We start from the raw sequence: 26,724 nt of genomic DNA, 5'->3' as shown, positions 1-26,724 counted from the left end.
CCCCCACATAAGACTATATGCTTAATAGTACAGACAAACTCTAGATCAGGCATCCCAATGGCTTTAAAAGAGGATGGAACAGAAGAATTCTTATTCCACCTGCTGGAAATGTAAAACACAACGGTATCAAATGTTGGAACAAAATTCAGTAGTTCCTTAAACAACTAAGCATAGATTTTAAGCGAAATATGAGTCCTTGAAATTTACTTGAGAGTTGAAAACTTTTCCACAAGAAATCTATACATGGAAGTTAACAGCAGCTTTGTTCATAGCTGACAATAATTAGGCAACCGTGATAACTAAACATGTGGAGATAAATAGAAACAGGCAAATCCTGATGGACATTATTTGGCACAGAAATGATGTGCCATGCCATAGACAAGACACAGAAAACCCACAAATGCCATCTGCAAAAGCCTCCTACTGCAGGATCCCAACTGTGTCTAACATAGGTCAATTTTAGGAAATATCCCTCCTGTTTGCACATAGGCAGAGGCTGGGGCACAGAATGCATAGAAAGCCAATATATTCTGTTCAATTTTGGTATAAACCTGAAACCACTGTCAAAGAATAGTTCATATTCAAGTGGAAATTAAGCTGGGCAATGGGGGTTCACACATTTCATCTCAGTGCTCAGGAGGCTGAGGCAGGTGGATCTTTCTTGTTCGATGCCAGCCAGAGCTATAAGGAGAAATTCTGTTTTAACAACTGCCCACCCCCTCAAAACAGAAAGCAAGAAAAACACTGATAACTCAAAGGAGTCAATTGCTTGAACAAGAAACGCTCTAAGGAAATTCCACTTGATTGACAAGGGTGGTAGAAATCTTTAGAGACCACCAGATGATATGGCAAAATACTTCTTAGACCATTTCTGCATCAAAATACCTGTGTCCAAAAATATGACTTGTCTCCTCAGAGAGACTGCATGCGATTTTAGTCTGCCCTAACTTCTTCTGGGCCAAGTGAAGAACTATCAAGAAGAACAAGATGGCAATCACAAGGATGCTTGGATCTGATTTCACAGTGTATAAATCAAAGTGACACAGCTAACTAGGTCTAATAGCAACCCAGATGGAGTCAGGAACGTTTGAGGGGGAATTCAGGGCATGCCAGGACAGAAGAGAGCAGGAGAATCTCTCAGTTTTCAAAGGACATGCGTACGAACAGGAAGCTGAAGGCATTAAATGAGAATACTGTACAATAAATAAGTGTGGGAATACTGAAAAATACTATTTCTTTATGAGATGGTTTAATATATGCATATTTATGTGTCAAAACCAATTACAAGGGATTAGGAAAGATTACAGGTCATATGTGTAGGCTTGGTTTGGGCCAAGCTTTATCAATTACACTAAAGACAAAGCCTGACTCAAGCACATGAAGCCATTTCCGAGTCCAGAATGCCTTTTCTAAGCACATTATCAGTTCTTAGCACCAGCCTAAAGACAGCATACTGTACCGGCAGGAAGTGTGGCCACATTTCTGGTCAGCACCATTCCAGTACTTTCACTTTGTCCTTAACAAATGTTTAAAAAAAACAAAACAAATAAGGGCTCAGGAAATGAAGTGCTTCCCACAAACATATAAAGATATGAGTTCTGCCTCTGGCCCCATCTAAAAGAAAAAGAGGCCAACAGCACATGCATGTAAACTCAGCACTGGGAGGTAGAGACAAGAGGTTCCCCGGGGCTTGCAGGCCAGTCAGTCTACACAAACTGGTGAGCTCTAGGTTCAAAGAGAGAACCGCTTCAAAAATAAGGAGAACTGAGGAAGACATATGACGATGACCTCTACCTACACACACACACACACACACACACACACACAATGTTCAAAAAATACAAAGAGAGAGGCGTCTTAAAATTTCAACTGTCAAATTACAAATCTGATCATACTTTTAAATTTGGGAATCTGCCAAATCAAAAAACAGGAGCCATATCAGCGAGCAGGCCCAGAAGGGCTGAGAGTAGGTAAATCTTTAGTAATAAGAGAAGCCCCTAAAATCAGGTGTCTGCATTCAACTTATGTAAATACAAGGAATATGGACAGACAGGAGGGTTAGCCAACAAATACTTCAGGGGTTTTAAGTTTCCAGGCATGTAGCTGATCTCAGTTGATATAGGACAGAGTCAGGACAAGGCATGGGAGGGCTGCACATAGAGAGGACGGGGGACTGAGTTACTAGGGAGAAGTACTATAGTACTTAGTTACCTGGAACTCTCCAGAAAAGGCCTCCAGCAATCTGTTAAAATGAGAGGCTAAGAAAATAATAAGAGTATAGAAAGCCATGGCAAAAAAACATATAGGGGGTCAACATGTCAGCTAAATACCAAAGTTGGCCATATCATGGAAGAAAAGTTATCTCAGGGTGAAGCTCTCAAATCTCATCAAAGAAGTTTCTTTGTGAACGGAGAGCACTTAAAGAAGCAACACAGAATTGGCCAAATTATATAAATTACATTAGCAAATGACTGTGAGGTACTCAGCCACAAATGGGAAGTCTTTATCATAGCCTTTGCCCAAGAATCAGGGACCGTCACAGAAGAGGGAGCAGGCAGAGTTTAAGAGCCAGGGCCATGGAGGAGTTAAGTAAACTGTCTTTTCAACGTGCAAGGGTGGTTGCACTCATCAACTCTTAGCAGCCCTGATGGCCTACTCAAGACATGCACAAACTCAACATCGTCTAAATTCTAGCATGGAACAGAAAGGGAGGGGTCCATTAGACCCACCTCAACTGATGATTTCTAGGGAAGGGGCAGTTCATTTCCCTAAATGGTGTGGTTTCTGGTAAGTTACTCCTATTCCAGTGGATGCTCCATATCCATTAACATCTGGGCTGCAAAAATGAGTTCATGGGCTTATGAAATTTAAGAGGAAAAGAGAAGGTGAAGCACAGGCTCTAGGAGGAACAGGGAGATGAGAATATGATCTGAATACACTGTGTGAATATTTCAAAGAATAAAAAGAATTTTTTTAATACATGGAAATGACAAAGTAGACATATCCCTGAATTTTGAATAACCCATCCAACAAGTTCAAGCCCCATCCAACAAATTAAAGCAGTAGGGGGAAAAAAATCACCACTGATTAAAAATAAACTATGTGAATCTCATTTACCTTGTACTGCCAATGCCAAGCTTGTTCCTCAGACAGGGAGTGGGGCAGGAGATGGGAAAGCAGCTACAAACCGAGAAATCGTCTGTGGAATACTCTCTCTAGTTCCACAGGGGCTGTGGTTGCAGTGGGGTAATAATGACAAGAAACCAGAGTGAACGCTCGTGCTTCCAGGTCAGGAGGCCAGCCAGAGGAGCTGCGCCCAGGGAACACATCTCCCACCCACACACTTTAATCTGCAATAACCAGAAGAAATAACAACTACATTCATCTTTCAATTAATTATTTCCTATATCAAGAGAAAGAGAATTGCAAATGAGTCAGAGATTAAAGAGCTCTTCGTGGCGGCAACATTATTAAAGAAAATCTCAGATACAAATGAGGCTCTGAGAATAGCCCACAGCCAAGATACACACCTGCAGGCTACTATGGCAAGCCAGGAATTAAAGTCAATGTGTAATTAGCATTTATGCCCCTCTCCTGTGGATTCTCAGATCTGTTCCCCTGCCTTGGAGTTTTTCATCTCCAGATATTCATCACTGACCTGCCAATCACTCTGAAAAGCTGAAGTTTAACCAGGTTCAATTAAAATGACAGGAAATGTTAGAAATGTCTGTCTGAATAAATGGTGACCTAAATTTTGTATTTGTGGTAAGTTCTTATGAAATGGCCCAAGTAAAAGAGAAGAAACTGATTAATACAAAGGTGGTCCCTTCTGTTTAAGGTGCTGCTGATAATGAAATGATAAAATGTAAATGATCTATTCTCTAAAGACAAGGTGGAAAGAAAAACAATTGCAGATGGTCCATAGATATTGGGTTTACATGTGTGGAACATCTTTATATGGAAACTAAGAACACTAGATTATGATTTTACAGTACCATTTAGCTCTAAAACTGTAAAATAACCTAGCCAAAAATGGTGTGTTATATGCTAAGTTCTTAAATCTTTGTAATGTATACCTCCCTTGTACTAATTAACTGCAACAGGAAGAGAGAAAGCACCAGGGGACGGATGAACATGTCTTTTGAATGGGCAGCGTACCTGCAGCTGAACCATACAGTAGGTATTTGTTGCGTGAATGTATGCAAACAGGAATATGTTCAGGCATAACACTGCGGAGGACATCTTTGAAATGAGAAGGTTGGGCGTTTTAAGGACAATCTGAAAACTTGGCGAATCTGCTGTTTTATATAACAAGAAGAATGATTTCAACTGTGGGTGATGGAAGCCTGAGGGAGGAAAAGTATTTTAAAATTGTGAAGAAACTCCAAAGTTTTACAAAAAAAGTAACTACCATGAGAGACAAACAAAGAAAATTATACATTATAGTATTTCTCATAAAATTTGTTTCTTGAAGCTATGAAAGAATAGAAAGCAATCTAACCAATCTTTGGACACGACATTACAAAACCTTCTTTGAGAGCAATTTCAGGAAACCTTAGAGGAACTCAGTTTACATTTCTGTTTCTTGTAAAGCCTGAAAGCAGTTACTGTAATAAAATCACTTTGCCCACACTTAGACTCTGAGCATCTATGGACATTCGTCACATAAGTAGTGACTAGAAAACATCAAATTGCCAAAGAACTAGATAGATGCTAATTAAATGAGAAAATGTAACATACCCAAGTATTAAAGATGAGGAAAGGAGAACAACTGCATACCCATAACATTTCCAGGTCACACTGTAGCCTTACTTTTAATATAAATAGAGCTGTTATGTGAAGCTATTTTGTATAATTACCACATAATCCCACCTATTAGTCCACACAGTGAATCATAAATTCACAGGAAGCTGCAATGCCCTGCCTTTAGAAATAAGCTCTGCTATGTGCTTGTTCTCATGGCAGAAGTTACAGACACATAGAGGATGGCATCATCTGGGCCTAAGCCCAAGACCCTCTGACTAGACACAAAGGTGAGTAAACTGGAGAGCTTGCAAAGCCAGGGCGCACCCAGGGCTCCCAACCTCCCAGAGCAGCTGTGTGAACTTAGAAGAGTCAGTCACTCAGTGTCTCTGTGTCCGCCTTTCTCTGCTTGGAAGAAAAGCATTAGTATGCATAAGGGAATAGAACAGGGCAGGACTCAAGAGAAAGTTCCAAGCAGCTTATTTTTAAATAAACAGGTACTGATTTTCTCAGAACAGAGCCTGGCACAGAGTAAGTGTTAAATAACTATGCAGGAAATAAACAAACACACCTATACATACATATATGCATAAATAAGACACATGTTGACTTAAGTCATTAGACTTCTGAAATCATTAGACAGGCAGACTCAATTAAACACACGTTTCTCCTTAAGGAGTCCCGGCAAACAAGAATGTGTACCTCATACATATTCATCCCAACTTTGAGATAAGTGGAGCTTATTTTAAAGAATGACACACTCTTTAGTATTTATTTAAACGTTTTAAGGATTAATTTCACAGGTACTAGTTATTGGATATTTTATTTACTGAAGATAATTGAAGCAGAATCTGTGAACCATCTCAGTTAGTAGGTTAACTGGAAAAAATCTGTACAGGTGCTTCTTGAATTTTTAAACGAGGAAGACAATAAATATGAAAGACCATGAGTACATCTGCTTTGGATTTAGTAGGGTCTTCCATACATAATAGTCATCACTATTTATATTAATTATGCATCCTTAATCCTTTCTTGCTAAAAAAAAACAAAAACAAAAACAAAACAACCTTATGTGATCATTCTGAATACAGTCATAGTTAATAATAATAAAAAAAAAAAACAATTTGAAACAGGTCAGTCATCCACTCATCTAGGAATGGAATAAGCTCAGAACAAATTGTTATTGATGAGGCCTCCTGATCCCGTTTCCAGGCATCATCTCTGCTGACCACCTAGCAAAATGAGCCTTTCACATATAGTCACTTATGGAGCCTCATAACTTCACAAGACAAACTTACCTGCTTCCTGTCAATATGTGAAAGAAACAAGTAAACCCCGAGAGCCACATGGGCATGCGCACATCGCCCCAGTAGGAACAGTAGTAATCTTACTTAGTTTACTCAAAATCTACAAACTACCACCATACTAACATACAGCTAAAAGAGATTTTTTTTTTGTATAAAGACTTTAATATTTGTATGTGTTGTATATAGAGCACGTCTCCATTAGTCCCTTGGTACTATATTCCTAGCCTTTTGTAGCACACAAAGACTCATTTGACCTGAGTTTGTTGTGTGAGTTTATATGTACCATGTGCATGCAGGAGTTTTACTGAGGCAAGAGGAGGGCATCAGACGCCCTCGAACTGGAGTTAGAGGCAGTTGTGAGCTGTCATGTGAGACATGACAAGTTTGCAAGAGCTCTTAACCTCTGAGCCCTCTCTCTCCAGGGCCCAGTCAAGATCTTCTTCCACTGTTAGGTGATCCTACTTTTTGGATCTAATTTCCTCCCTTTATTTTCCCCTGTGAACTTTTAATATCTTCTGATTTTATGAGTCCTTGGGAAAACTCTGAAAATAAGTATGAAAGGTTATAGTATAAAAAACATAAAATGTTTATTCCTTGTTTTCATTTTAAAAAATCTGACTAGACTACAGAAATGTCACATACTTCTGTAACTCTAAAATCTATTTCTGGTATTTGAATACATTTGTATAAGGGCTGTCTTCTAGTCTTCTAAATATAAAATATATCCCTGTCCAACCATTTTGTTGTTTCTGTTTGTTTGTTTTCCTGTTTCTGGCTGTGATTTTGGTGGAACTCGGAATCAAATCCAGGGCTTCAGCCTGTCAAGCGAGTGCTTTGTTCTATGCCCCGCTCCAGTTTGGTAGTTCATGAAAGTAATTTTCAATGATGTTTTCTAATTCCACAGCTGGACTTTTACAATTAACTCACTATTAGCCAACACAACTCTAGTCTTCTTTACCTTAAGGTCCAAAATTTATTCTAAGATAGGTGGAAACCAGTCTTGTTAAATCATGTTTACAAAAAATGCTGTTTAAGTTAAGATATATGTTGATTGCAGATATTATTATTTTAAAATGAGCTATCTTTAGATATTGTGACCTATTTGTCTTTTTTAAAGTTTTAATTATTAAAGCAGAAACTTATTTTATTTCATTCAGTCATTTTTGTATATTTATGTCTCTTAAGTTGAAATAGCCTTTATAACAGGCATTCACAAAAACTTATACATTATATTGCTTCATCTACACTTGAAGAGATTGAAAGACATAACCCAGTCTCCTGGGCTACCAGTGCAATGCAGCCTACTGTACTCTGGAACACCCCCTTGCACATCACTGTAATTAGATTCTGAGGCTGGCTGTTTATTCTCCTGTGCTTATGCTGTGCTCCAGCTACAATCACCCTCCCACCTCCTGCACACAGATCTATTTTTAAGCCCATCTCATTTTCATCAATGGATTGGTAACCTATAGTACTTACAAACCTTTAAAGTCCCAGAGGCAAATACCTTTCTTGATGTTTTTCTAACAAACAAGTCTTCAACATCCCTTATCCACCCCAAGCACATATATATCCCAACTTACATGGGCAGATAGATGCCTTTCTCTACTTTGAGGGGAAAGGTAACATATAGCATACACAGAGACACAGGAGATGCCAAGAGTCCCTACCTGACACTAAGGATTCATCTAAGTGGACATCATTGCTGGCTGATAAATGTTCAGCTTGATAAACATTTAATTAGAAGCATAAACAAACTCGTGATTCAAAAATACACAGTAACACTTTTTATGTGAGGGGTCATTTGAAATCAGCAGATTTCTGAAGCAGTGATAGCTAGCTGACAACAAATTGAAATTAAAATGACCTAAAGATATACTGTACCACTAACCACGCAAGCAAACAAAGATGCATAAAGACAATAGGGAAACAGGGCTTTGAAAATTAAAATTATTTTAATTAAATTTGACGATTTTAGAAAAATATATCACCATTCATTCAAAATATCCTTACAGACTCCAGAACATTCACTAAACTTGACTCTTTCCTTTTAAAGGATTTATTTTTATTTTATGTGCCCTGGTGTTTTGCCTGCACTAATGCAAGTTTGTATGAGGTGTCAGATTCCCTAGATCATGGGTTATAGACAGTTGTGAGCTACCATGTGGGTGCTGGGGAATGAACACAGGTCATCCTCTGGAAGAGCAGCCAGTGTTCTTAACTGCTGAGCCATCTCTCTAGCCCCAAACTTCTGTTTCTTTAAGTCTTTATAATCCTACAAATATAATTAAGGAGTGTAATTGGTGTTTGTCCTACCATTCTATTATCTCATTATTATGTCACTGTCAAAACTCCAACCCATAACTTTTAATACCAAACTGCTTGTCTCTAAAGACTGAAAGGCCCCAAACTGTCCCCTGTATCCCCTTGCATGTTCCAGCTTATTCCTTATCACAACTATAGCTTCTCATTGCTTTCCCCAGGGACAGAACTTGGGGTGGGTCTTTTTTCTCTTCTATACAGTGCCAATCAAAGTTATGTTTCTAAAATTCCCAAGGTCACCAGCAGTCAGGGGAAATTAAATCACAATGTCTAGAAGTCTCCCTGGAGGAGTTCCAGCCACATAAGCAGCACAAGAACATGAGATAGTTATGCCTTTGCCTTTGTGGAGAATGCATACAATGTCACCCAGGCATCAGTACTAAAACTGAGAGAAGATGACTAGAAGGAATATAAAGAAAGCAGATGTGCTTAATAGCTTATAAGAACTACTGGAGGAGGTGAAGGATGACAACGATGATGGCGACTAAGGCATGTGCAGAAGTAAAACATGTTACATCTGCTAACAAAGCTAGCCTATGAAGACTTGTAATGTGTCCTACTCACTATGAAGACAACTTGAAAAGCCTAGGCAATAAATGAATAATCAAAGTATTCATTCAGCCAACAATGTCACTAGCATCCCACTGCTGTGGGAGGGAGGAATGCTGAGCTGAGCCAGTGTGGAAAAGGTACCCTGTATCACCACAGTACAAAACACTCCAGCATGCTCATGAGCTGGTGCAAAGAAGCCATTATGCCTAGGGTTAATGCTTTCAAGAAAGTTAACTAAAGGCCAATGGGAAAATGGTGAATTGGCTCATAGAGCTGTGTCAAGACCTTAGAGAACTGCAGTGAAAGATGTAATCATTCTTTAGGAATTGTTTGGAACAAAATACAGTCTGATAATATGTTGCTTTGTATTAACAGATCACTCTGTATCTTATTCTTATTTCTGTAGCTAAGTAAACATTTCAAAATAATTGACCTTTCTGGGGACCAAACTCAGGGCAATAAGAATGCTGGGTAAGTACTATTCTACCATTGAACTACAGAAAATAAACTCTAGACATTTCTTTATATAGACAAATGAATCTTCCAGGCCTCTGCCACCCCTCCCCCTCCCCCCACCCCAGTTCTTATCTCTAAGTTATCAGATACACGAAGGAAAAAACACTGCTTAGGTTCCTCAAAAATCTAGTCTCACTATCCAATCCATCAATTCACTTCTGAGTATACATTTGAAAAACTGGAAAATAGGGTCTTAACAAAGAATCTGAATGACCACATTTGCTAAAAAAAAAATAGTCACAGTAGCCAAAATGTGGAACAGAGAAATGTGCATCAATGGATGAATTGATGAACTAAATGTGGCACATGGAATATCACTCAAGCTCAAAACTCTTGAGATGTTACAACATGGAGCTAGTGTGAAGGCTTCATGGGAAACAAAAACAAACTAGTCACAGAGAAGATATACAAAAGGACAGTGACTGTCACCACTTAAGCGAGGTGCCAAGAGTACTTAAGTTCAGAGAGGCAGAAAGGAGAATGGATCGTGGCAGGGAGGACTGGAGGGGAGGCTGTTTAATGGGTGTGGTTTCAGTTTCCCAACTGAGCAAGTTCTGGAAATGGACGATGGCCAGAAGAATCCAACACTGAAAAGCTACACTACAAATATTTCTGAAGATGAAGCTTTTACCACCATTAGACTCAAATATCCATGTGGACCATGGGTCAGCAATAGATGAATGGCGAGCTGGCAGAGACCAGGCAGATCTAGGCTTCAGTGTGACAAACTCATGAATATCTTGTTGCATCAATATTCCCAGGGAAAGAGATGGTTCTCAAAGGCAACTGATAATTAGAAATCATGTGTAATAACTTAGACATCAAAGGTACTAGATATTAAAACTTGTCTATTGTTCCCAGGATATAAACCTGCCTTTGCCTATTTTCTCACTTTCTGAAAAGGGCCAATCTTTTTCTGAACACACAGTACATAGGGGTTCTGAGGAATCTACTCAAATGGATCGTTATTCCCTGTGGCACCTGGAGAAGGGGGTACATAGCTTTGACTAAAGTAGTGAATTTTTTGATGTTGTATACCCTGACACATTTCCTCTGAAGAACAGCCTCTCCCTGTAGATCTTTCCTTAAGAATTTTCTTGCATCCCATTGTAATTTACACACTTCTATCTAGTTACTCAGCCACTGCATCTAATAGCTTCTATCTGCGCTTTTGTATAATAAACGTATGCTTTCATGTGCTCCTCCAAAAAGTATTTTCCATTGAGGTCCTGTTAACAAGTCTGATAACATTCAACATAGGATGTCCTTTGGCTGAGCAAGTACACTTCTGAAAACTCATTCTAACAGACCAAAGCAGCTGGTAAAAAAGCCATGTCCCTTTTGTACTGATGTGGCTTAACATAAATGTGTTAGCTACATGCTGAGTCCAAAAATCCATGTTGGCAGAACTGCAGGCTGTCTTCTTAGTAGTGTATTACTAGCACTTCAATGAAACCATGAAGCTGCTGAAAGCAAGAGATATCTACACAATCTAAGATGGGAAAATGTTCAGATAAAAATGTCACTGCTCAATGATACAGAGATAGAGTCCAGGTGGGGGAACAAAATTAAAGGATGTATAGAATCTGGAAGAACATTCTTGGCACAGAAGATCTTATTTCTAAAGTTGCAATTAGTGTAGTTCTTTCCGTTGGAAGTTAAAAAAAAAACCTTTAAAGAGAAAATAAGAGTAATGTTTTCATAAATTAACAGCAGGAGCCTGAAATACACATATGATGAAAAGATCTACCTTCAAATGTAAAACCAACAGCAACCAACTCACAACCAGGATCTTCAGTGTTGAATACCTCTATCTTCCCAATCCCCACTTGAGGCCATGGTCTCTGCTTAGTGGAAGGAGGTGATGAGGAGAGCTTTCGGGCACCCAGTGGTGTGCTGTTACCATGGCAGGTGGGCATCACTGTCTGCAAGTGAACTGCCAATCTCACTGCCAGTTGATAATGGTCCTGCAACCACCACCTGCCTGCCATATGTTTTCCCTGCTTGTCAGGGAACAGGGAACTGTATTGGCATGCCCATCAGTGGCAGTTTGATGCTATTGGTTGGTGTTTGTTATACTTCATTGCTGCTCTTCAGTTAGAAGAGGGACAGAGAGATATAAGATATTACTCTGCCCACTGACCATTCCCAGCGATACAACAGTTTGTGGCAGAGTAGTCAGCTGCTCTCCCTTTAGTTCTAGTGCTGAGACTTCTAGGGCGGTAGGGCTCTGCCCAGTGATCTTGTTCCTCATTAGGAGGAAGAAAAGAGGCTTCTGCTCCCACCAAAAACTGGACATCTCCCGTTATCCTTAAGCTATAAGATGACACATGAGAACGGGAGCCATGCAAAGAGCCCCTTTGTTTTTGTGATGCTTCTAAAGAAGCAAGCAGAGGGTGAGGCAGCAAGAGTCATAAAATGCCAACCGATGGAAAACTGCTCAGGAGGAGGACACAATGTGGCAAGAGATCACAATAGGAAAGTGTGGTTATATACCAGCAAATTGGCCTGCAATGTGCTCCTTTAATTAGAAGCCTAACTTTATAATATACAAGAGAAAATCTGAAAACACACGGTTCATTACTTCTGTGCCAACAAACTAGTATGTATGTCCTAAAAAGAGGTTTTCAGTAGAGTTTAGGTAACAGAGGCAAATAAGAGATTGCTGGGATTGGCTATGCATGCCACCCTAATCCCTTATGTCTACAACTGATAAGACCAATGAAAGGAATACATTCCATGAGTTTGAACATCGCTGCTTCTAAATGAGACCCTGCCCACACTTAACTGCTATTATATACCTTCTATATGCATTATTTAACACACTGAATAAAATGCCAGCCAACATAAGTACCAAGAAACACCAAATGTTTCTTCAGCAATTACTCCACCTAACAAGCAGATTTACCTTTTAATTTAGATAAAATTCGTAACAGTGATAGCATAAAATTCATCAGCTTAAATAAGTATACTTATAATATTTTATAACCATGGCCATTAGCCAATTCCAATATACATTTATCAAATCAGGAAACAGCCCTGTATCCATTAAGACACTCCTTTCCAATTGTAGCTTCCCCTAGCCCTTGGCAATCACCAATTTAGTTACTGTCCCTATGGATCTCACTATTCTGATTATCTAACAAGGAAACCATTACTTTGTAGATCTGCCTCTTTTTTTTTTTTTTTAATCAAAACAAGTATACCAGTTTTAACTGTACTGTAATATGTTAATGAACTTCAGTGCTTTCTTAGGCAGACGGTGTGAACTGAAAATTACACTGTAGGAAGTATATTAAGAGCCACTTTACTAATGAGAACCTATGTCAACACTGTTTTGACCACTATAAGAAGGGTGCACTGGGAGTCAGTAGAGAACAATAGACTGCATACATAGTAATACCTATAATGTACAAGAACTAAGACATCAGAATCAAGTCGTGTAAATAAATTAATCTCCTAATTTGCCAACTTCAGATAACCTTGACCAAATCCATAAGTGTGTGAGTGTGTGTAGTGGGAGGGGCTGAGTGTCATTCTCTAAATAATGAGAAATCAATCACTTCAGAGGAAAGGAAACTTCCTCCACAACAGTTATTTGTTTACCATAAACTAGATGTGCATTGTAGATAGTATGTAAGTTGATGTGGGTATAAAAATGGAAAGTCTGTCAGAGACAACAGCCATGGGTTTCTGTATTACTTTGGACACACTTGCACTGAACCAGCTGATTCAGGTTGATTCTCATTCTCTATCTTGGTCTTCTAGAAACAATATGCGTATATAGAACATGGGATCTCACCACAATCTGTAGCCTGAGGTCATTCCTAATTAATTCCATTCCTCTTCTGCACCTACCGCTAGGAGTTCACAGTGGGAAAACTTAAGGTTTTATTTATTTATTTATTGTTTTAATTTTTTACATTCTCTCTCCCTCCCTCTCCCTCTCTCTCTGTAAGGATAAACAGAAACAATCCACAACTGTTCTTAGTATGTTATCTTGAAAGTTCCTACAGCTGGGGAAGAGGCTTATTTGTTAGGAGCACTGTATGTTCTACCAGAGAACCAAGGTTTGATTCCCAGTATCCACATGGTGGTTCCTGCCCCAGGGGATTTGATGCCGTCTTCTGGCATCCATGGACACTGAGCACATACACGGTACACAAATATACACAGACAAAAACACCCATATACATAGAATAAACAATTTTTAAAGCTGATAGATTAGTGTGTATGTTTGGGAACTCCAGGTGTATATATGCAGGTCAGAAGATGGCTTTGGAAGGAGGTTCTTTTTCTACCATGTGTACCATGGGGATTAAGCTCAGGCTTAGCAGCAAGCAATTCTGAGTCATCGTGCCAGCCCTATTCCTGTGATATTAGAAAAAGTCTCGCCGGGCGTGGCGGCGCACGCCTTTAATCCCAGCACTAGGGAGGCAGAGGCAGGCGGATNTCTGAGTTCGAGGCCAGCCTGGTCTACAAAGTGAGTTCCAGGACAGCCAGGGCTACACAGAGAAACCCTGTCTCGAAAAACCAAAAAAAAAAAGAAAAGTCTCTTTTAAAAACTCTGTATTTTAGCCTAAGAGTTCAATTAATATCCTATGAACAAGAAAGTTTTAAGCTATAAACTTAATATACTGGTGTCAAAACACCAAGTAGAGAGCTAATGATAGTATTATTTTTTAGGTTTATTTTATTTCATGTGTATGAATGTTTTTCCTGTGGAATTGGAGTTACAAGAGGTTAGAAACCACCATGTGGGTGCTCAGAACTGAACCTAGATCCGCTGCAAGAACAGCAAGTGCTCTTGTCGACTGACCCATCTTTTCAGGCACCTACTGGTGGTATTTAATAATATTCCATCACTAGAGAATTGCCACAGAATAGAGCGCAACTCTATGGAGAAGAAAACAAAGCTGAAGCTCCCAGCAGGTACAGAAAGTAACGAGAAGAGCATCCAGACCCAAGAACTCAGAGGAGACACAAGTACTACAATCCCAGGAAATCAGCAAGTATGGCTTCAACCACACACAAGTTTACTGCAATCATTACTAAAAACCTTCAGGTAAAACATGGAGATACATTTCTAAAGCCCAGACAACTAAAGTTCACATTGTAGTACAGCTAGAAAGTTCAGGAAACAGTAGTAAAACTTGCTGGTAGAAAAAGAAAATGACCAATATGTTAAAAGAAAATGACCAATATGCTAATTCAATATGTTTACTAAGGAATGAAATAGAACAGTAAAGTAAATAAAATTTTAAATGACTGGATTGTAGATTAATTATCTCCTAAAGTAGATTAATAAAGACTATTACGTACTGTCTCTTAATTTTCTCCCATAAAAGACAAACCAAGATGCATAGGCATTGTTAGACTAAGTCAAAAATTATAGTTATAAATAGAATCTGCATAATGAGTGATTACAGAGATAGGAGGTCATAAATTGAAATGTTGCACCAAGTCAAATTAAATGAGAACTATTTAGTGGCATTAGCTTAATCCTGATGACTATACAGTTTAAAACTGAATGATAATTTTGAAGCTAAAAGGTCTAGAAAAGTATCTTATGATCAAAAGGAACTTGTAGGCTTGCTAGAGCCAATATGACCTGGAATGAATGATAGCTAAAAGGATCAGCTGGTATTTGTCTAATAACTTCCAAACAGGAAAGGCAAAGAGCCACACAGAATAATTCTACAATATACTATAACTTAGCATCTGCACTGGGGACTTTATGCTTCTTGTTTTATCATCACACTTCTTTTTGAGCACTGGGTGAAATCTTTAGCTACTTAAGGAAAGTTGGACTGGAAAATATTAGGAAGCCACATTAATAACAGCAGTAAAAACAGTCATAGCTAATAGAGATTTGGAAAGTTACAAAATTCACATGGAAATGATGGAAAGGGGGGTCATCAGCAATACAAAAGATAAAAATTTTAAAGGACAGAGTCTATAAAAAGAAAAGAAACAAAAAAAATACCTATATGGTAAAAAGCATTAGATGTTTAATATTCAATTATATAAAAATTCTAGTAAGTGTTTATTCCCTTAATGTGCTACCTGCATTTTTAAGAAATAAACATAGTCTATTTTAAATGGAAAGGAAAGTGATCATGGTTACTACCTAAAGCAAGTTCACACTCCTACAGAGGGGACTACAGAGTTAGGAAAGACTCTAGACTGCTCCAAAAGAAAAATTCTAAGTAGATTTCCTACATATCAGAATAAATCAAGTCTGAATTGTGAAAGTAAGAACCTATACTAAAGAGAAGAGTATTAATATCACTTCAATAACTCAAGTCTGTTATTTGTCCGGATAGAATTACAGTCTAAGAAGGATGTCCCAAAGTCCTTCCAAGTCTGAATGACTGGAGAAACTGTTTTTACAATGAGCGCAAATGGTCTGAAGTCAGTCAGTGGTGAGGCACCCGCCTCTCAGAAGTGAAATACCAGCTTCGATCTCTATACCCAACAAAGTAAACCAACAAAACCCCGAAAGAGGCGAGAGGGGTTAAAATATCCACTTCCTGTTACTGACCCTGGTTCACTCTCAAACTTAGCATCCAACATCTATACCTCATTTGTCTACAGAAAACCAAACATGACAATTTTTTAAGATAAAAGGGAATGTTGTGTGGCTCTGTTGTTTTAAAATAAAGAATGAAGTTAAGAATTTAAGCATAACATAAAATTTAAGATAAAAATGAATAAAACTAAAGTTCAGAATAAGAAGCAAACCCTATGAAAGCACAGAAGCATGACTGTTCATGGGAGATAAAACACACAGGATTAAAAGGAGAGGTGCGCAACCCCTGTGCCCTCCTTACACCTTCCAGCCCTACAGGTCGTGGACTTTGTGCTACTTAATGAACACACATGATTCTGATATATAATATATAAACATTCTGTTTATTACAATTTAAAATAAAATCATATGAAACAAATTAAGATGAATAAATACTGGTTAAATAAATTATGTAATCAGAATATGGTGACAAAGCCATTAAAATATTTAACATTTTCTTTAAGTGTGTGGGAAGACAGATAATGTACTGTAAATGAGACGGTCATAGGCACTGAGTCATATATAAACAAGTCTAAGTAAACATCCCACAATACTGTTCTTTGAATTGCTCGGCCATTCCCCACCATGAAGTATCTATTTTCTTATTTTGTACCTACAAAACTTTTACTTTTTCTTTCTTTTGAGACAGGGCTTCTCTGTGTAGCCCTGGCTGTCCTGGAACTCACTCTGTAGACCAGGCTGGCCTCAAACTCAGAAATCCACCTGCCTCTGCCTCCCAAGTGCTGGAATTAAAGGCGTGTGCCACCACTGCCTGCCCAAAACATCTGTAGTTATATATAACATGTCAGAAATATTTGACCTACATTTGGCAAATATACTGCCTGAGACCTAAGTCAATGTTATTTACAATGAAAAATCAAGATATATGTAAAGCTTCCTAGAGTCAAGAACTAAAAAAATAAAATAGTGAGAACAGCCAAAAATGACAGCCCTATTGCCTATCAATTATCTTTTGAAACTCACTATAGATGAGGAGGTGGTGGTGTGTGCCTTTAATTCCTGCACCTGTGAGACAGGGGCGGATGGCGCTCCATAATTTTGAGACCAGCTTGGTCTACAGCATGAGTTCCAGGACAGCCAGGACTACACACAAAGAAACTCTGCCTAGAAACACCAAAATAAATAAACAAATAAAAAATAAAATAAAAATAGAACAAGACTTTGAAAGTGTGGAGCTTGCTGGCTAGCCACCAATGTAGAATAACCTGTGAATCCCAGGTCCTGATGAAAGACCCTGCCACAAATAAACCATGCTGGACTGCCACTGAAAACTCCATTCAGTTGACCTCTGTCCTTCACACGCTAACAGAGTTAACCGACATGTGTACAAGGCTGGGGAAAAGAATGACTACCTTGAGGAAACCTGTGTGTGTGTAAGTTGCAAAGAAGCTGCCTTCAGCACCTAGCAGACTACCTTTACCAAAGATAAGAAGGAAACATAAAATGTTTAGAGCAGTGAAATTCTGTATAAATCAGAATCTAATTCTGGGTAAAATGTTAAAGTGAATCTTGAACCTAAATTGGTTTGGTCTTCAAAGAAAAAGCTTATAGATTTAGCTAGCCACAATGAAACCCCCAGAGCTGATGCTAAACCTGTGTTCTTTCTCCAAAAAATAGAGAGATTTCATCTACTTCATGGAATTTAGCTTGAATGCTTACAAAACAAAGTGACATCAATGCTTTCTTGAACACGGGCCCCGGACTGCTGGCTGGAAATCACCGGGAGGAGAACAACCTGGCAGTGAGTTTTTGAGATTTAAAAAAAAAAAAAAAAAAGATCCTGCTGTTGAAAGTGCGTTAGAACTGGACATTTTATTTCAATTAAGTATTTTGGCAAATACACACTTAATTTTAAAAGTGATTTTATTTAAAGGTAAAACCATGGGAAAGGGGGAACACAGTAATAAAACAGCATTGTGTTTTCCTAACCATTCTGCCTTATACAGACTACATACATTGCTCAATAAAGCAGCATTTCTATTCCAGTTTAACTTGGAACATTCTCTGTATTCAATACCAGAATAAACTTCACTACTTAACCCTTGACTAGCCATCATCCATTAATATCAACCGTAACAGCTTACTAATTCAAAGCATCAAGAGACATTAAGCAAAATACGTTGCCTGTATGACCAGAAGTAACTGGCTTCATAATACTATTTCAAACGTTGTCAATACCTGAACTCATCAATGATAGCACAATTAACAGTGTTGCGTTTAAAAGCAAATATGTTAAAGCAGGAGAGAAAGGGAGTGAGGTTATTTGGGGAGCTCTTTCGAAATGTTGGGTCCATGCAGAAAGCACACAGGAAGGCATGTAGCATTTCTTCCTCACTGATGACTAGACGGTTAAGGTCAATGGATATGGAATCCTTAATTTTGAGCTGAAGACTTTCAGAGAAACTTGGTGCATAAGAACAAGTAGGAGGGGCATGTTTTGCCCTTTCTTCAGCTTCCCTTAGGCTACAGTCCTCAGATGTCAGTTCTCATGGGAACTCTCCAGGCTGTGATACAGGCCTGCAAACCAAGGAAGGCAGGGAGTGGGATGTTTAAGTTCTCTCCCACTCTGCCTTCCCCAGGTCCACTCCTCTTACTCTAGGATTCAGGAGAGCCCAGCTCCTAGGCAGCAAAGGCCTTTCTGAAGGACAAACAACTACCTTCAGTCTTAGATTGTAGGTTGTCTCCCTCCTAAGTACTCAATGCATCTTTCTCTTTCCCCACTGCTCATCACACATGCACATGCGCACGCTCACGCTCATTTTGCCTTTTTCAGGACATAAACTAGAACAAGCTCATTTTATTTGTCATATTATATACTGCTTTCTGTTCTTAATTTTCCTAAGTCCTGACTCAGAAGTTTGCTGATATCGATCGAGCAGTCAAGATGTGCCGAGCATCGCACTAAGTACTTAGCATATATTATGTCATTTAATGCTTATGACAGCCCAGGTTAGGTAACGCCACTTCGGGGATTCAAACTCAAGTCTATGTGGTTCAATGCCTACCACTAAAGCACTACAAATGGCCAGCAACAGGATGTTGATTAAACATTCACTTGGTATTAAATGATAAAAGTATCTCATGTCGAAGAGTACTTACCGACGCAGGGAAATCATCATGTTGAAGGTTGCAAAGCAGTAAGCACCATGCAATTACTAGTCGAAGTGAACATTATGCTAAGAGCCACGTGCATAAAAACACTGGACTGATAGACACTCAAATGTTAGCAGATGATACCTCTGGGAAACACAGCTTTTCCTGTATCCTTTTCTCTTGTTTTAACAACAACAATAATAAGCCGATACAATCAACAGTGTTGTTTTGTGACTGATGAAGTAGGCAGTAAGTGAGAAAACGGAAAACAGGATCATAAGCATGGATACAGTGGACAACAGTACCAGTGTTAAATTCAACTGATAACTGAATTTTCAAGTAGAAATGCGCAAATTAGGATGGAATCTTTATAGGACAGCAGCAAGCTTTCCCTGTACTGTGAATACCAAACAGGCTACGGTTCTAGTGTTTGTATATACACAGAAAGGAAACACACATGCAAAGACTATTCCCGGTCTACAGTCCCCGCATTTAACTATATTTATGGTACTAGCACATGTGTAGAATATAGCTCTCCTTCCCACAACCATGCTTAGATGGAGGCCTAGAGAATGTCCAGGAAGACCAATGTGGCATGACAATGTGGCTGCTTGTAAGGAATGCTCTGGACAAGGGAAGGCCCAAGCCCAGAGAAGAAGGTGAAGCCTCTCCTAATACTCTTTATGTGAACTTTGAAGGAAGTGTACTGTCTACTCAAAACAATGATAAAGAGACAGTACAGTGTAAGAAGTACAACTTTCCTAGTTAAAAACTGGGAAGGATGAGATGAATAAATTAAATGTCTAGTCGGTTTTATTTACCATCTGTGTGAGGGGCTAGAGGTGAAGATGGGGATAATCCCATCTCCATACTGGCCTTCTTGCCAGTAACATCAGGATGTCTGTTTCAAGTAAATAAACCAACAAAACTCAGACTTGTCTTAATCTGAGTTTAAAAAGCTTTAGAAACAAAAAGAATCACTGCTTGGTCCATGCATATGCTTTTTACCAGTCTATTTTTCTCCCTTCCTCTGTCTATTTTTAAAATGTAAAGAATTTAAGATACGCTATATAAAACAACCTTTAAAAAATTCTATTTAAAAATTAAATTATAAAAAGTCCTATAAAAAGTATGTTTGGTGGCTACAAAAAAATCCTATCAATGTAAAAAATAAAAACAATAACAAACAAAAAAATTCTTTGCAACAGAAAGAAAGAAGGAAACAAACAGGGAAGCAGTGAAAGGTGACCCACGAGGAGCACTGGCTCTATACAAGGATGACGACATGCAGCCAGGAAAGGGGCCATCCCAGTGAGAGGAGACCTGCAGCACTGTGGGCCCCTTCACATAGAGTCTGAAAGAGGCCATGGGTCACCTAAACAGGAGCAAGCACCAGCCTCTCTTTGTGCATGAGTACATTCAAGGTCACGGGCACCCTAGACCAACCAGGGCAACCAGAGCCCGAATGGTCGGGAGGGCAAACTGAGAGGATGGCTGACACACCGTACCCATGCTCAAATGTCCTCTCTCTTCCCTCAAGAGTAGTAAATGGCAGTTATGTCAGAGGCTCAAAGATACCACAATATTATCTGTCTAGCCTAGAGAACTCTGGGTTCATCCAAGAGACTTGAGCCTGAACAGGAACTGGAACCATTAGGCAAACTAGGTGGAACTTGAGAGGGAGACCCCAACTCTGTCCACCTTGGTAGTGAACCAAGTTTCAAGCTGCTGGAAGGAAGAACAGAAATAAGGGGAAAAATGACATTTAACAAATCGCTGTTTTCTTCTTAAGGCCAGGAAGGTCTCAGGGATCCACTCCAGCAGTTAAGCCAGGCACTGAAGCAGAGAGACAATACCCACCGGAAATGAGCGCAGCTTGCATTCTGACATAAACGGTCTAAGAATTGCTGAGAAAGGGGATGAAAAACGAAAACCAAAGGGAAAAGGAGGGAAAGAAAAGAGCAGAGGGAGAAAATAATGTCAGAAAAACAGAAAGAAAGGAAGGAGCTTATGTTTATGAAGTAGGGGATAATTGCTGCTATCAATATCTCTTTCAGTCTCTAAATGATGAGAGACATTATAAATCCATCTAGACTCAGCGATTTTGCTTCCATTTTCTCCTTGGAAATCTATGGCTAACTACCACAAAATCAGAAAAACTGAACAGCAGCAACATGACTCATCCTGTCTTTCATCTTCAAAAATCCTTGCACGCTGTGGAGTTCACACTGCGTGCTGCTTTTCTTCATATTCCTGCCGGCAAGCAAACTCCACACTGGAGAAACTGGAGAAAAATGTGAAAAGGCACCTGGAGTAAATCATCTGGCTGGATTGTGATTCCTAGAGCCATATTTCAAAATTTAGTGAGCAAAAAAATGGAGGGAAACAAATAACAGACCTCAAATATGGGGAAAGGATTCAGACACATAGATCTAGAGAGAAAGAAAAGAGGCTAAATTTCTAATTATAACCGTCTAAAAACTTCAGAGATGGTCTTTGATTGTAAGTCAGTCCCAGGAGTAGAGGTGGCAAAGATGGAGTTCAATGACAGCTTTCAGGAGTGGGGGGATTGAGATATAACAGAAGTTACAGCTGGACTGGGGGTGTGGAGCTCAATGACACAACCCCTGCCTGGCATGCAGGAGCCAGGTTTACTGCCCGGGTTGGGATGGGGATAGGCAAAATCATTTCATCCCATAGAAGTGAGGTTTAAAGTCAGCATCATTAATAAACAAGATCTATAACAATCAGGGTTCTGGGTCAGCACAAGGACTCACTGAGGGTCACAAGGCTCAGAAGTGAGGCACAACCCCTTCTCACATTAGGTACTTATATTCACCGATCTTCTAAGTAAAACAGATCTCTGAAACCAGAAAGATTAACCTTTCAGAACTGCAAATTAATCAAGAATATCAATCAACATAAAACAGGGCAACAAATGATCCTGAGGAAGTCTAGGAACAGCTCCTCAGTGCGAGCTAAGCCCTCGGGATGGAAGAGGTAGCAGGTGTGAGCACGTGGGTGTGAGTCCGTGTGTGTAGGAACTCTGGTCCAGGGCTTTCAGGATATGGGGGAGGACCAGTGTCCAGCAATGGAATCTGAGTCCTCCTGATGGCCCTCTCCAGAGACACTCCACATTTGTAAGTCATTGCTACTAGACTCTGATTAGAAACACCTTGGCAATTAATGAAATCTTGGCTTCTTTAGTAAGATCGTATTTTTAGAGGACAAAAGCAAGATTCCTTTGAGTTTTAGAAATTAAAAATGCTCATCTATATGGCTAAACCAAGGCCAAAAAGACTCAAAAAAGGAAGAAAAAAATTCTTCCCAAGTGCAAAAATTACTTCTTTCCCTGTCCTCAAGGTCACAGACATGCCCCTTCTCTTGATTTTAATGTAGCTGAGAACAGCATGGACAGCAACACAGGTGTGCATTAGATGTGCTAGCTGGGGTCTGCACTACTCCATCTGAGGAGCTGAAGCCCTCAGAACCATGGCCCCACGCAAATGAAGAAAGGGGCATCATGAACACACAGCCATACACACGAAATACCCAGGGCAAAGACTATCCCAGTTCTCTAGCTGCACAGGGGACGATCTCCCCAAACATGCTCACTTCCATTCTGATCAAAGCCAAGGCCACTTTCAGTTCCTGAACACTGGCTGCTATAATGGTCTCCCTTCTTTCTCTTGTTCCTCCCTTTCCCTTTCTGTTGTGCTCTTATCTGGCTTGAAAGGTACAATAAGTTTCTAACTAGCTACTCTCAGGACTCCAGTGAACATCAGACAAGCGAGGAGGGGCTCGGCTCAGAAACAAGCAACCAGACAAAACGGCACATGATACATGAAGTGGTCAAGTGGAGCAAGTCACTAATTTGTTTATTTCCAATTTGAGTGGACTGTGATGAGAGGATTGGAGCATTATGAACCCCAGCATGGGCCAGCAGGGCATCTTCAGGGGCTATTGAACTTCTGTCACTTAGAGCCATAAAATAATAATGGGGAATTCAAGCCAAAAAATTAACTTATCGTGTACTACTTGAGCAAAACCTTTTGCTATTTTTAGGAAGAACAAATAAAAAGTACTGCACAGACTCAATTTTAAAGAGCAGAGAATAATAACCCAAAATCACCACTGTGAAGCAAGTCTCTGACTGCAGCATGTCAGCTGAACAGGGTACTAACTACATTAAGCTTCAGACATCTTGCAGCCAATCATGGAGGGCTAAGTTAATCAACTCAATGCATAAATAGAAAACAGGAGAAGACATTTATTCTGCCTGTCTGTAAGCCCTCGGCTTATAGCGCTGTCATTCATCACAAGGCTCATGATATCCATGAATCAGAGCACAAGGATCATAAGCACAAAGAAAGGACACATAGCTGGCAAGAAAGCCCCTGCCCAGCTTAAGCTGTGCACTTTCTATACACCCTGCTTGTGGAGATGCTCCCGATCTTCCAAAGACCTTCACAGGCCAGGAGCTATCTCCTCCCTGGAGACTCAGGAGAACCCAAACCTGACTCTTGGCATCAGACAGATGCTTGTCCCATGCTGGCTGTCCATGTCAGACCTGGAAACTACAACGGCAAAGTGAACATGGACTACCATGAGGACAGGGAGTACCAGAATGGGGAGAGGTTCTTCAAAGAAAATCGAATGTGGAGGCAAGAGGTTGTGAAAGGTCAAGCTTTGGAGAGGTGTTACACAAAGCAGAGAAGGAAGGGAGATTAGAAATGGAAACAGGCTCATTTAAAATTATGGTAATTTATATACAGCTCCTACTCAGGCTTTTATGTTCACTTAAGAGAGTTAGATTCTATTCGGCAGGCAATCAGGTAACACCAGAGTGGGTGGCACATCAGGATTGTGCACTGAGAAAGCAACTGTGACAGGAGGGTGAAAGATGGCACATTACGAGCTGTTGCAGGAAAATGAGTTAAGGCAGAGTTGCAATAATTAAAAAGAGAGATTAGGAACACACAGACATAGAGTTGCTCACTGGGAAATTCAGGGGAAGGAGGCTACAGGAAGCAGAAGCAGATGAATCTGTAACTGAGAAACTGGCTTAAAGGCCAGGAAACTGATTTGGGGGGATACTGGGTGGTAGTAACATTATGAAAGACCAACAACCAAGTCAGAGACACTTCCAGGTAGTAAAAAACATCATATGGAATCCATGAGCTGCATTTTGGACATGATAGGTGCCTGCTGGCTGCAGGAATTGGTGCTTAGGTAACTAGGTAACCACTAGCCAGCAGCTGGAAACAGGGCTTCAGGCAGACCAGTAAGAGTGAAAACAGTTGTAAGTCAGTCAGCAGTATGTGTGGCCACCCAGGGCTAGAGTCTATAAGGTCACCCAGCAGGTAAGACCTCGCCAACCTGTGGTGGATAACTGTGATCTGCACAATTCACATTAATATGTATCAAGTACTGCCATGGGCCACTTTTCTGTTATCTTAACAGTTATTCAAATTGGTCCTCATTCAATTTTGCACATGTTGAGGTCCTCTTAGCCCAGTGAGATCATAGCAAAGTTTTAATAGATACCGTATTTATTTTTATTTCATATCCAAGAAGGAAAGCAGCAAGTGTGTTGTCCTCTTTTAAAATATTAGCTCATGAGGAGGTGCTTGTTCCCAATGCCTGAGTTTAGGACTGAAAAGTATCAGCTATGCAATAACAATAAATTGATTTCGTTATGCTGCTTTTGATCTGGTTAACTGAGTATACATGACCACAGGTGTCAAGGCTTACAAACTAAAAGAGAATGACTATGCCACCTATTATTTTCAGAACATTATATGCTCATAAGCCCAGCCTGACTCAATCCAGCCCATCTATTAAGCCAGAAAAGGTGAGAAAGCAAAGTAACAGAGGGACAGATGGACAGACAGACATCTTCACAAAGAGGCAATCAAAGACAAAACACTGAAATCCAATGGGCACAAAAGCAAGAGCTAAAGTTCATATACGGCTCACAATAAATATACAAAATACTGATAAAGTTTTAGACAATAATGATGTCTTCCACAGTGTTCTATTTCAAAATGCTGCTAATGATCACGGAGGAAGGTCGTGTGAGCCAGATGGCCACAAGGCAACGTAGCCTTCTGTGGTGGGAACCAGCACTCATGCTTTAAGGGAACAGCCACAGCCTAAGGTTGAGCCGAATGACAGATGTGGAGAAGCCTATCAATTGATCTACCACTGTCCCCTGGCTTGCAGGGAGGCTAGCCTTACTATCTAGAAGGGATGACAAAGCACAAACACAAATTACAAGGATAAACCATGCTAGCAGACGACCAGACTCTACTCCATGAATTATGGTGAGAATCAATCTCATTATTGAAGTAAAAATCAAGAAACCAGACATCAGGCAACAGGGAGCTGACCAGACGCAAGAAACATACTTCCCTCTATCTTAGTTCCCAGAGCAGCTGTAACAGGACACCATAAACTGGCAGGCTGAAAACAACAGCTATGCACTCCCTCAGTATTCTAGAGGCTTCAAGCTGGTATCAAGGCATAAGCAGTCATTTTCCCCGTTGAAAGACCCAAGGAGTATCCCTTCCTTGGGTCCCAAGTTTCTAGAGGTTCTAACCACCACTGTCCTCCCCGGGGCTCATACTGTAGATTCACTTTGTCCACCTCAACTGTTATACAGCCACCTCCTTCCTATGATGAAACCCATTTACCACAGTGTGATTTTATTTAAATTTATTCAATTATTTCTGTAAAAGATACTATGTTATCAGACCACATTCTAAGATGGCAGATAGATGGGGATACTCATCGACTTCACTATGCATACATTATGAAATATCATGGGAGAGGCTCAGTCAGTAAAGTGCTTTTGATTTCAGAGCCTCAATTCCCAGGTACAAAGCTGGGCTCAGTAGTGTGCACCTATAAATCTCAGTGCTAGACAGGGAGAGACATGGCTCTCTGGGACTTGTGGGCCAGCCAGTCTATCCAAATGGGTAAGTTCCAGGTTCAGGAAGAGTCTGTATTTCTAAAATAATGAGTAACCAATTGAGTAACAATACAAAACCTCTAACCTCCATGTCCACTGACACACACACACAGAAGAGAGGGGAGGAGAGGGGTGAAGGGGGGAGGACCTGCATGTGTGCCAGAGAAAATGTACCATAGGAGTAAAAGTAAACAAGGCTATCTTAGTTATTAATGAAAGAATGTGTTACCGTAAAAAGCAAAAACCACTATTCAGAATTTTAAATGTACAAATGTATAATTGTATTTATATAGACATACCACTAAAGTATCACTTCTAGGACACAGCTAAGGAATCAACAGAATTTCATCCTCAAAACCAAAAGACACTTTTACATTCTATCCTCTGATACATGTATAGATGGTTAATACTGCAGAGCCACAGCAGTGATGAACACAAAGAAAAGAGGCTTCAGAAAGTCGGTGTTCTGAAATGAGGCTCACTATCTCTGAATGTGTTCTTCTAACAAACCTAACAACTTCTATAAAAAAAAGACGACAACAACAACAAACCCTAGTCAACATATCAATACCCCTGCAGAGTCAGTTATAGGCAAAGGAAACTGTGGGAAGAAAATCACAGAGAAA

General features: G+C 39.8%; 1 protein-coding gene across 1 annotated transcript in view; it reads right to left on the bottom strand.

Annotated features, from left to right (window-relative positions):
• The window catches only part of Snd1 (staphylococcal nuclease and tudor domain containing 1), a 404,539-nt gene that overhangs the window by 225,118 nt on the left and 152,697 nt on the right, over positions 1 to 26,724 (bottom strand). The gene's annotated exons all lie outside the window — the stretch shown is intronic.

The sequence above is a fragment of the Mus caroli genome, chromosome 6 (assembly GCF_900094665.2).
Source record: "Mus caroli chromosome 6, CAROLI_EIJ_v1.1, whole genome shotgun sequence".
NCBI classification, from domain to species: Eukaryota; Metazoa; Chordata; class Mammalia; order Rodentia; family Muridae; genus Mus; species Mus caroli.
Note: the sequence above shows the minus strand (reverse complement) of the source record. Positions and strands in the feature narration are given on the sequence as shown.